At 46.9% G+C, this 12,859-nt stretch overlaps 1 protein-coding gene across 5 annotated transcripts in view; it reads left to right on the forward strand.

Annotated features, from left to right (window-relative positions):
• The window catches only part of TEAD2 (TEA domain transcription factor 2), a 145,416-nt gene that overhangs the window by 55,161 nt on the left and 77,396 nt on the right, over nucleotides 1–12,859 (forward strand). For 3 of the 5 annotated variants that reach the window (XM_056542030.1, XM_056542031.1, XM_056542029.1), the window contains exon 2: nucleotides 11,724–12,064. The exons of 1 other annotated variant lie outside the window; for it this stretch is intronic. The gene's annotated coding sequence lies outside the window, so the exon portion shown is untranslated. Of the gene's footprint in view, nucleotides 1–11,723; nucleotides 12,065–12,310; nucleotides 12,553–12,859 lie in introns of those variants that run through there. One more of the 5 variants, XM_056542032.1, reaches the window with a different exon arrangement.

The following is a 12,859-nucleotide window of genomic DNA, read 5'->3' on the forward strand; positions in this document are numbered from 1 at the left end:
TTCTCCCCCCCCCCCCCTGTTCTGCCCAACATCCAGGGGTGGGCAGAACGGGGGTTTCCATGGCAACCCCCTGTCCTGCGCTGCCATTGGTCAGTACTCAGTTCTGACTAATGGCAGGGGATAGGAGGATATCGCAGCACTGCGACCTCCCTGCTATTCCTTAGGATGATCGGGGCTGTCACTGACAACTCCGATCATCCCTATTTTCCGGGTGATCGGGTCACCAGAGACCCGATCAGCCCGGAATTGGAGAAAATCGCATGTCTGAATTGACATGCGATTTTCTCCGACATGGGGGGGTATCAGGACCCCCCTCGGCCATGTGCCGGGATGCCTGCTGAATGATCCGGCTAGAGGCGGGGACCGGAATTCCCACGGGCGTATCCATACGCCCTCAGTCCTTAAGGATTTTAAAATGGGGGTGTATGGATACGCCCGCCGTCCTTAACAGGTTAAAGAAAAAATAACTTTTTTGACTGTAATATAATAGCAGTCAGTTTCCTTCACATGTGTGCGTTTCAGGGCCTGCCAGGGCACAGTGTCACACCAGTGCAACTCATATCTGGTGTAACAGTAGTGTACATTTAAAAAAAAAAAAACTTTTTGACCTGGAAATAATAGCAGTCAGTTTCCTTCACACATGTACGTTTCAGGGCCTGCCAGGGCACAGTGTCACACCAGTGCAACTCTGGTGTAACAGTAGTGTACATTTGACTGCATAGAACACACTTCCCTTATATACCAAGAGCCCTCTCCCCCTTTCCCCCCAAAAACGACAGACTCAATTCTCCATTTTAACTGGGCTGGGTAGTGGTCACATAACCATATAAAACTGCACGGCAGTTAACATTTAACATCAGCTTTTACCTCAACATAAACCAGAAACTCTTACCAAGGCGGTATGCCAACCACCAGACTCCTGGCGGGCATATGTGCCCTTGGTACCTTTTCCTCCAACTCTCTCTTACCAGGCCACCGAGGAGCCCGTGTACACCTACACGGTGCTCCGACCGCCACTAAGGAGGAAAAAAAATATGTCCAGGCCAATATTGTTCAGGTAGACCCCTTCCGGGATCATAAAATGCCTGTTGTCCCCTTCGAGCTCCCGGTGGCGTACAACCACACCACCTTTCGAGTGCACAAACCTTGCCATCCGCGAGTTCACCAGCCGGCGAGATCGCTCAATGGCATCGGCATTGCGGGCCCTATGCCACGAAACCGTCAGAACAATCTCCGACCACACCAGCACCAGTTCCGTAAAGAAAACCGACATTCTCTCCTCATCAGCCTTTATCTGTGTTATAAGGTCCGGAACCCGGGAATGACAAAGGTCATTTCCCCCCAACATGAACCACCAAAATCACACTAGTAGGAGTTAACCTTGCGATGTCCACCACCTCCGTCAATGCCCTAGGCCACCGCATGCCCGGAATACCTCTCCAGTGAGTCACAATGTCACTGCAGCCCAAAGATCGATCGCCAGGCCGACAATCCGCTCTCGGTGCAGCCCGATGGAAGTAAGAGTGACCCAGGAAATAAACATTGGCTCTCGGAGAATCTGAAAAAGAAAAAACATTAAAGCAACAATAATGGGCGAATATACCCCGCATAACAACCAGACCTCCAGTGCCCAATACGCTGTATTGCATCCACTGACAGGCCCGCTCTCGAAGCCTCGGTTGCAGCCCCAATCCGAAAGGAGTGGGTACCATACCCGCTGAGCCGCTGACCTGCCCGCTGAGCCAGTCTTTTCAACAAGAGTTCGCTGCACGCTGACACATGCAAAGGAGGCCCTCAGCAGAGGGGGGATATCAGGGATTCCTTTCCCACCCTTGTGGGGCTCCTTATACATCACAGTCCCCTTGACTCTGTCCATTTTGCCCCAGATGAAGCGAAAGCCATATACACGTCCCCTGATAGGGGACATAACAGGGATTAAACTGATAAGAATAGTACTACTTAACACACCACTCCTATCTGGTGGCACAGTAGATTGCACACGCAGTGCCCCAAATTTGAAGTAGGAGGACCGACCAAGCATCTTTTTCGATCTCCCGGTTCCTAAAATCAATGCCATATACATGTCCTCCTGATAGGGGACGTAACAGGGATTAAACTGATAAGAATAGAACTACTTAACACACCACTCCTATCTGGTGGCACATTAGATTGCACGCGCAGTGCCCCAAATTTGAAGTAGGAGGACCAACAAATCATCTTTTTCCATCTCCCGGTTCCTAAAATCGATGCCATATACACATCCCCTGATAAGGGACGTAACAGGGATTAAACTGATAGGAATAGTACTACTTAACACACCTTATAATAACGCAGAGAGAGGAGTCTGAAGAAGAGGAGTCAGAGGAGGAAGGTGGCTTTGAGGAGGAGGAAGACCAAACACAGCAGGCGTCCCAGGGGGCTTGTTGTCACCTTTCGGGGACCCTTGGTGTTGTACGTGGCTGGGTGGAGGAAGAGACCTTCAATGACATCAGTGAGGACAAGGAACGGGACATGGCTATCTTGGTATCCAACCTTGTGCAAATCGGGAGTTTGCGGTTGTGCAAATGGACTGTTTGTGGTGGTTTGCGGTGCGCTAAATGGGGAGTTTGGTCTGTCACTGTGAAGCGGGCGTAACCCTTACACTACCTGATCAATACAACATCATACCTGATGTTTTAAAGCACGTTATTCCAAACAATTTAGGAATGTTAGGAGATTTATGCCCTTTATGGATTAAAACCAGACTCTGCATCAACTATGTCATTTTCCATGAGAGTTTTGCCATGGATCCCCCTCCGGCACGCCACAGTCCAGGTATTAGTCCCCTTGAAACAACTTTTCCATTACTATTGTGGCCAGAAAGAGTCCCTGTGGGTTTTAAAATTCGCCTGCCTATTGAAGTCTATGGCGGTTCGCCCGGTTCACACGGTGCAAACGGAAAATTTTATGTTCGCGACATCTCTATTAGAGAGAGTGAGAGCTCATCCTTTCTCCCTGGTTCCTGGTATAAACCTATGACATACACATTGTTGTATGGGCATGACCAGATGAAATTCTATGTGGGTGCTAGTGTGTGGGCATCACTCCTCCACATGCAACAACTGTGCCAGAAGAAATATGCTATAATATTTAGACACAATTATGTGAGGTTAAATAACTATGTGATACATCATGTCTGGGCATCCTTATTGAGAGGGTCTCCTTACTATGTGGACATTACTTTAAATGTATGATTTGTATTAGACATAATCTATACCCACAAATCTTATGAGCAGAAATATGGTGCAAAGTAAAAATTGATCTCAGAAATTATTGCTATATAAAAAATAAAAAAATTCTGGAAAACAATTTTTTTTTCAAATCAACTTGTGCCAGAAAGTTACACAGATATGTAAATAACTTTTTACTTTACAAAAATCTTAATCTTTCCAGTAGTTATCAGCTGCTGTATACTCCAGAGGAAGTTGTGTAAGTTTTTTTTCTTTCTGTCTGACCACAGTGCTCTCTGCTGACACCTCTGTCCATGTCAGGAACTGTCCAGAACAGGAGTACTACTCTAGGATTACATAAAAAAAAACTTAGTTACTTCACTTTCACGTGTGCAAAGACTTTTATAAGGGCTTGTCAACACTGTGGACTTTCCGCTGGCGATTTTCATTGGTGACACAGCTTGCCTCTTGAGTCCGCTTGATTCTTGACAAAGCTACTTCGGTAGTAGCTGCAGAACCACACTCAACCTGAGTACAAGTGCGGTGCTGTTTTTTGAAGAAATCGGCTACATTTTTCTGCTTTCTTGTTTTTAGCCGAATGATGACAGACTGTTATTTTCTGAAAAGCAGTCAACCCTGTTAGAAATGTTTAGATGATAATCGACCTAAGGCTATGCTCACACAATGGAATTTGCGTGTGGAATTCGAATTCAGCACGGAGATTCCGCAGCAGCAGAGTGCCATTGATATCAATGGGATTCTGCTGCACTGTTAACATGGCAGAATTTCTGCACCATCTGGCGGGATAATTAAAATTTCGGTGTTCTCGGAAAGAATAGATGTCTATTCTTTCTTCAGAGTCCGCACAGAATGCATTGTCGTCTATGAGACAGTGCATATTTGAGCGGTCCTAGCTCTGATATCAGGTGATTATGATTGATTGTTGGATTGTCAACCTACTTCTATCAAATTCAGTGTTTCCTAACGAAGATGCCTTCAGCTGTTGCAATTCTACAACTCCCAGCACGCCTGTACAGCCAACGGCTGTCCGGGCATGCTGGGAGTTGTTGTTTTGCAACAGCTGGAGAGACCCTGGTTGGGAAACACTGGTCTGATAGCTAGCGGTCTTGGAGAAGATCATCTCAGTGAAGTGGACAAGCCCTTAAAGGTCTATTCACACGTACAGTATCCTGTGCATATTTGATGTTGACATGTGATTGTAACCAGGGAAGGTACCAGTGACCATGTGACCTACACGGTGACCTATGGGACCCCTCCAGAGTCTCCCCATATAAGCCCCGGTGGAGCCTCTGTTCGCTCTATTCCTGCTTAGCTCAGTTGCAGTAAGGTCAAGTCCTAAGAGTGTGTCTGGAGTCCAGAGGAGGCCTAAAGTCTACCACGCAGCCACGAATCCACAAGTCCACTACCCCCCAGGTCCAAGTCAAAACCTAGTAAGCTACAAACGGGGTAAAGACAGTCTATGTCAAGTCAGTCCAAGTCAATCTGTCTCAAGTCAGCGTGGCCGTGCATCAAATTGTCCAAATCCTCTATAAGTCCCAGCAAACCCTGTGGTCTCTGAAGTCACCGGTCACCTCTTTGGGCCTAGCCAAGCTGTATAGACTGTTACACCTGTCTGACTCAGTAAAACTGCCATTGTTCCGTAACTTGGCGTCAGAGTCATTATTTGCCCCCCGTGCCTAGCCCAGGATCCACTGGCCTACCTTCGGGTGGTGAAGTGGTTAAACCACGCCCGGGCATCACAAACACAAGGGGTTAATGCCATCTGCCCCAAGGGTAATTGCACCTGCCCTGCATCACAACCTCACAACAACTTTTGGCATCCTACGAACAGGATATGGGTGTGCGCCCAGTCTGAACTGTGTCCAGTATTGCAGATAAAAATTGGCACGCAGATGTGAACAAAAATTGTGCCAGAAAGTGTATGGGACTTTATCAGTGAAAAGTGTTTAATCCGAGGCGCCAGTGAAATAGAGGGGGAGGTGGAGAAAAGACATGCGTGGAAACCATGTTGCTGTATCAAAAGTGGAACTGTAAAGAACCGCCCCTTGTTGCCGGGGGAGCGGAAGTCAGTGCTGCTCTGCTGATGTACTTCCGGCCGGCGGCCATTTTCTCGAAGCCCTGCATAAAAGAAGCAGCGCTGCCGGATCCCCTCAGTTTGCCGGAAGTCTGTGAGTGGAGCAACATGGCAGAACAGGCAAGTACAAGGCCGGAGAGTCCCAAGATAGCGCCGGAGGCCCGGAAAGTTGCCGCAGCGCAAATGTTTCAGGAGCTGGCAGATTGTCTACAATGAATCTCCATCGGGACCGAAGAAGCCTGCTACCAAGTCCCACTGCCCGAGGACGATGGAGACTGGCCAGCGACCCTGTTGGAGGGAACGCCGGCATCTTCCCGAGGAACATTGCTGGTGAGCCTGTCCCCTCACCACCGGACCTGGGGATCCTGGGCAGAGATCCCTACAGAGGAGTCAGAAGTGAGTACCCCGGCTGAGGTTTTTCTACCCCTTCTTCTACGACTAGCCCAGAGCAACCCCCCCCCCCAGGTCCAGAAGTCTGCAGTACGCCCCCGGTCCCCACCGTTGCCCCGGTTGGTTATTTGGCGATTAGCCCGGACTGATCCACTATGTGCGAGAACACCTTCTTCCCCTGCCAGGGAAGCCCCATCCTCGAGTTCCAACGGCCCAGTCCGAAAGGGCTAAGAGGGAAACCCAGGTGGCCGAAATAGTGAAGGGAAGAGGGCACAAAGAATGTCTGCTGACAGAACCACCTATCTTGGCGTACTACAGTCAGCCATTCAGGCTATATACTGATTCCAGTTTTGATGGTCTTGGAGCTGTCCTGTCCCAAGTTCAAGATGGGCAAGAGAGAGTGGTTGCCTATGCCAGTCGTAACCTGCGAGGAGTAGAGAAGAACGATGCCAATTACAGTTAATTAAAATTGAAACTTCTCGCCCTGGTATGGGCCGTGAAAATTCAAAGATTATTTGGCTGCCACGCCATTTACTGTCTACACGGATAATAACCCGTTGGCCCTCCTGAACACTTCCAAGTTGGGTGCCCTTGAACAACAATGGGCTTTAAGATTAGATAATTACAGCTTCACCATCAAGTACAGAAGCAGCAAATCAAACATCAATGCCAATGTACTGTCTAGGATGACCCCCCGGTGAAGAATCACCTGTCGAAGATGTGTGGGAAGACGTGGAGATGCCCCCATTTTACCAATGAACGGTTTGTGAACCATAATGTTGTGACTGACCTCCTGGACGGTGAACCCAGGTTCAAAAAGGTTAAAGAAGACCTGCACACCTGGAAGACTCTCTCCAAGATGAAAGTCGAGTTATGGGGGATTTGTTTGACTATCTTCTGGCGAAAAAGGTACCAAACCTTCTATGTTGGGCTCATTGAGACTACGAGTTGAAGCGTCTGTGGCGACAGAGGAAGCGACTGTTTGTGCACAAAGGACTGTTGTACCGAAATTCTTTGGATCCGGTCTCTGGTGATCGACTTCATCAGATTCTGATTCCCCGAAGAGATGTGGCGATGGTCTTCAACGCATATCATGACCAGTAGGGACACTTTGGAGTCCACAAGACCGAAGCCACTGTCAGGTGAAGTTTATGATGGATTAGAATGCGGAGTGACATTGAGAAATGGTGCAGTGAATGTTCTGTCTGTAACGTCACCAAGAATGTGTGCAAGGACGCAAGAGTGACAGACCGAACCAGTTGGTCGCGCTAGACCATGTGAAATTGTCTCCTACCCGGTCTGGGTATACCTATGCTCTCAACATGGTGGATCACTACTCCAAATGGGTTGCCTTTGTACCCGTCAAAGATCTCACAGCCAAGACAGCGGCCCAGATGGGTGCAAACCCTAGGATGTCCTGAGTCTGTCTTAACTGACTGTGGAACAGCCTTTGAGGCCCAACTCTTCCAAGAACTATGTCAATTCCACGACCGCAAGAAACTCTGAACCACCGCCTATAACCCTCAGGGAAATTGGCTCTGTGAGTGCATCAACCAAGGATTCCTATCAAGACAAGAAGAATGGCCCCGGTTACTACCCGACTTGCTGGAAATTTGCAACAATACAGTGCACTGCTCCACCAGGTACACTCCCTTCTATTTGATGATGGGAAGACACGGGCAACTGCCTAAAGACCAGATATTTAGGTTGCAAGCCCCGATCAACAATTCCCCTCAAGCATGCCTCGAGTGGGTTTCCGATCATCAAAGGAGGATTCAAGAGGCCAAAGAGATTATCAGTAAGAAAATGGGCGAAGCCCGACAAAGGCAACACGAGGACTACAACCCCCATGCCTCAGCCAAACCACTCCAGGTGGGCGACAAAGTCTGGATATGGAAGTTCCCAAGAATGGACAAATTGGATTCCATCTGGGAAACAGAGCCCTACACTGTGACGGCTAAACCTTATCCCGAGTCTGATGTGTACGAAGTTCAGAAGCCTGGGTATGAGCCACAAGTCGTCCACAGAAATCGTGTAGAGATCTGCCGAAAGGAAGATCTACCAGTACTTCCACCACTGCCTCCTCCAGATGTCAGACCTACGAGGGAGTATATTCCTGGCGAAGGGATCCATCCATGGATTTCCCTATGTTCTCTACATGTCAGCCAGCATTCATCTGTTTGCCTCCAGCACCAGGACTGGTCCAACCAACGTTAGTCAACACCTCAGTTCCTGCTTTATCACCGTTGGCTCCAGCTTATATACCTGATTCCAGAGTTCCAGCAATAGCTCTGACTTCTCCAGTTCAAGTACCAGCGGTCCCGATTCCAGCAGCTCCTGTGATTGCTGAAGAAGAGCCTGCTGAAATTTCGGAAGTTCCATCAGTTCCAGATTCCCCAGAGGTGGTGCTGTGCAGATCCCAAAAGTCCACACCAGCAAGGTATAGAGAGTAAAAGTACCCTTATGTATAAAATGTATCCGTCTACAGTATAGTAATGTCTAGATGGTCGTGTACAGATCAGAGTCAGTAATGTACATAGTATATCTCATGTAACTACTATAGTTAAATGTCATATAATTAGTTAGAACTGTAGCTAACTAGTTTATATATTCACTCCATATCAGTCAACAAATGTCTAATGCCTATTGTTTCCTGTCCAACGTATACAGGGTTCTCTTGTGGCCAGAGAGTTCTCCTGGAGGTGTAAGTAACACGTACAGTGATAGAGCTATGTAGGTAACTTTCTCAAGTGTTGTCAAAATAGAAAAAAGAAAATGTAAAAATGTATAACTTCTAGTCCAATGTTATGGGGAGAAGTAGCTAAAAGCTGAAGGGCACCATTAGCACAGGCATCAGGGTAGAAAGCCTCAGGCAGCCCAATCCAAAATCATCTTTATTCACCAAAAAGCAGTTACAAGACTAAAAGGATCTCATATATTTTCATCTCAGTTGTCAAAACCCTCAAAGATGGAGCATGTAAGGATGTTAATTGTAATGCCCCATGGACTCTTCCCCAGTTCATCAGCCCTGAGTCCCTCCAGGACTGGGTGCCGAGGATGGCTGTTGTTAAGAGGGGGAGTTTGTGGTGATCCAGTACAGGAGTTACACCCCTGTACCCTAGCTGCCCTGTCTGGCAGACTCCATCCTGTTACCTCTGGGCCCACCTCCCTCACCTATGTATTGTATATATCACCGCCAGTGCCTATGTTATCTAATGTATTGTACATATAATGTGTTATACCTTTAAGAGATGTTGACATGTGATTGTAACCAGGGAAGGTACCAGTGACCATGTGACCTACACAGTGACCTATGGGACCCCTCCAGAGTCTCCCCCATATAAGCCCTGTGTGGAGCCTCTGTTCACTTTCTTCCTGCTTAGCTGAGTAGTAGTAAGGTCAAGTCCTGTAAGAGTGTGTCCGGAGTCCAGAAGAGGCCTAAAGTCTACCACGCAGCCAAGATCCACAAGTCCACTACCCCCAGGTCCAAGTCAAAACCTGGTAAGCTACAAATGGGATATAGACCATCTCAGTCAAGTCAGTCCAAGTCAATCTGTGTCAAGTCAATGTGGCCGTGCATCAAATTATCAAAGTCCACTATAAGTCCCAGCAAGCCCTGTGGTCTCTGAGGTCACTGGTCACCTCTTTGGACCTAGCCAAGCTGTATAGACTGTTACATCTGTCTGACTCAGTAAAGCTGCCGTTGTTCTGTAACTTGGCGTGGGAGTCATTATTTTTCCCCGTGCCTAGCCCAGGATCCAGTGGCATACCTTCGGGTGGTGAGGTGGTTAAACCACGCCCTGGCATCACAAACACAGGGGGTTACTGCCACCTGCCCCTAGGGTAATTCCATCTGCCCTACATCATACCCTCACCACACATTGAACCCTGCAGCATCAAATATGCGCAAGATACTGTATGTGTAAATACACCCTACGGGTAGGGTCACACGTGCAGTATGTTGTTGCTGCTGCGTATTTTCCTACCCATTGTTGGGAGCTTTTGAAACAGCTGGAGGCACCCTGGTTGGGAAACACTGATGTAATGTGTAGGTTTACTTAAGGCTATGTTCTCACACAGTATTTTGGTCAGTATCTGTATTAAAGGGGTTATCTAGGAATTGAAAAAACAAAGTTGATTTCTTGCAAAAAACAGCGCCACACCTGTCCTCAGGTTGTGTGTGGTACTGCAGCTCAGTTTCATTGAAGAAAATTTTCGCTTGAATCCCGCTTGATTTCAATGGGCTTTTAGGCTAGGTTCAGACTACGGAATCTCCGGGCAGAAAATTTCCGCCCGGAGATTCCGAGTTCCGCCTGCGCCGATTGAATTAGTCGGCGCTAGGAACGCGCGAACACTGCAGTCTCCCATAGACTGCAATGTGTTCCGTGTGGATTTCCGCCTGAAGAAAGAGAACCGCCTTTCTTCAGGCAGAAATTTCCAAGCGGATTTGCAAAGCGGATTTTCCGCTTCACAAATTCCGAAGTGTGAATTTGTGAACGGAAAACCATTCACTACACTAGACATTTTAGCAAGCGGAATTTCTGACGGAAATTTTACGTCTGAATTTCTGTCGGAAATTCCGTAGTCTGAACCTAGCCTTACAAGTGGATTCCGCCTAAAGAACAAAATTCAGCATCAGAGTTCTGGTAGCAGAAATTCCTCAGTGTAAACAGGGCAGCGGAAAGTCCATTAAAGTAAATAGAACTTCACACCATGTTTTTGCAATAAAAGTTCCTGTATCAGGTTTTTGATAAAAAACGGATTTCATAAAATCGGACTAAACTGTATCAAAACGTGTGTACAAATTTTAACCCGTATACGGTTTAAAAAAATGATGTCCGTTTGCATCTGTTTTTAAGAAAAAACTAAGTATAAGTTTAACTTTTCACTCCATTATGAATAAAGTTTCACTTGTTTGATTGAAGTTCCAAGAAAAAAAACTTTTGGTGTCAAAAACCGTATGGTGCAAACCGTATGGAACCCTATGCACATATGGTTCTGTACGGTTCCCATTACAAAACGGAAACAACCGGACGCATCGTTTGGCATACGGTTTTCAAGGGAGAGTCAATGCATATGGTTTTCAATACAGTTGCATACGGTTTTCACATTGAAAACGTATACGGGAACTGTATTGCAAAAAACGTGGTGTGAACCCAGCCTTAGATTATTTGGAGCAGAATTACTTGAGTAAATTCCTTGTCAATTCCTCATTGTGAACATACCCTTAGACATATTTTGGTCAGTATCTGTATTAAAGGAGTAATTCATGATTTGAAATAAAAGAGTTGATTTCTCGCGAAAACAGCGCCACACCTGTCCTTAGGTTATGTGTGGTATTGCAGCTCAGTTCCATTGAATATACAGGATCCTGCACAGATTAGAAGCTGTGCTCAGTCATTTAGTTTACATTGAAATCTATAGCAGAAAATCCTGCGCATCAAATCTGCGTCCGTTTGAACATACCCTTAGGTATTTAAAAACATTTTAAACAAAGCTCTCAATTTTTGTGTAAAACACTGCAAAAGTCTCAAATTTTCTTTTGTGTCAGTTCCACTCCTGCCATGGCTAGAAATATTGACCAAAATACACCGTGTGAACACAGCCTTAATGCACCAGCGCGCAAAGAAGAGTTTCTTAAAGAAAAAGCTTAATATCGTAACAAAGAAACAAACACATAACAGACATGTAGAAACACGTGCTGTGTGCCGCATATATTCGGTGCAATAGCTCTGACTTGAACACACAGGGGACTGCACAAGGGTTTTCTTGACGTTGGATTCCATGATCTACGTAGACGTAACGCTCGCATTATGAAGTTTCTGAGCGGCGAGCTGGGCAAGCGAATAACTAACTTGAGCCTTGTAAAGTTGTAACACTAGTTCTCCATGCAGTTGCCCAGCACAGCAGTGTTACATGAGTGTCACGGGGGAGGAGATGAGGGTGACCACCACCCAGCCCTGTAGAGACTCCTCCTTTGAACTGCAACTGACTCATTGAGCTAATTTCATTCCTCTCTTTCATTCCAGAGATTCCTCTGAAAAGCTGTCACCTTTCCAAAATACCAAGCCTGCTTTCCAACCACCAGCACCAGCACCAACAACAACAGCAGCGGCTGGGCTAGCCAGAGAGCCCTCCTCATCCTCACCTGACCTTCATCACACACAGAGGAGGGGGCAGAGACAATCCCTCTCAGTGCTGCCCAAAAGGAAAAAAAAATACAAGTCTTTCCCCTACAAAGTGCTGACCAGGATTGCCTTTCTCTGCCCCCATTCAGTCCTTTCTCCTGGCTTCCAGATACCCCACAATAGCTGTCTAGTTGCCACCAAGTTCCACTGTAAAAGCCCCGCACCTTCACTCTGCCGGCAAGGTAAGCAGAAAAAGTTCCAGATCTGTGTGTTTTTCCCTCTCTCTCTCTCTCTCTTTCCCATTCTGTCTATCACAGGAATGGGAGCTTGAAATCCTTGTCGTTTCTCGCATGTTTGGCATTTTTTGGGTTCCTTTCTCTCTTCCTGATCACTTTGAGCCTGGATCAGGCTGGGGAGGAGGATATCTGAGAGGCTTTTTCATTTTGTTCTTTCAAACATGGGCAGGGGGGGTGAATTTGTCTTTTTTTTGTCAGTTTTTTTAAGCTATTCGTGGGATTTGGCTATTGGAGTTGGATAATGGATCTGGCATTACGTAGGTTTGTTCTCTGTCCCAGCGCCTGGGATCGGACTCCTGACCAGCCTGGGAGATATTTTACACAACTTTTTGGAATATTTACAAACTTTAAAAGTAAAGACCCCGCCGCCCCTTCTGCCTTCCCATTCCTTGTTGTAGAGAACTACTTCTATTACACCATGAGCTTTCTGATCTGTAAGTATAACTTATTGTTGAATGTAGGATTCTTTTGTAAACTTCTTTGTTTTAGTGACTGGTTCGGGAACCCCTAAGCCCCCCCCCCCCCCCCCCCCCCCCCCCGGACTGTGATCTGCGCCGGTTCCCAAGCCATTTATGTCCTGATCCTTTGTTTTTGCATCTTTCTGCTGATCTAAGCACAAATCCTCAGCAGAGAGCAAAGCGTGCAGCTCGGTCTTCGCCAACCGCTTACAACTTTAGTTTTTCCCTTTGTCTTTCGCCCTGGACATGACCTGACTCCCCGCACCCCCTGATTTATACCCCC

The sequence above is a fragment of the Hyla sarda genome, chromosome 10, assembly GCF_029499605.1.
Source record: "Hyla sarda isolate aHylSar1 chromosome 10, aHylSar1.hap1, whole genome shotgun sequence".
NCBI lineage: Eukaryota > Metazoa > Chordata > Amphibia > Anura > Hylidae > Hyla > Hyla sarda.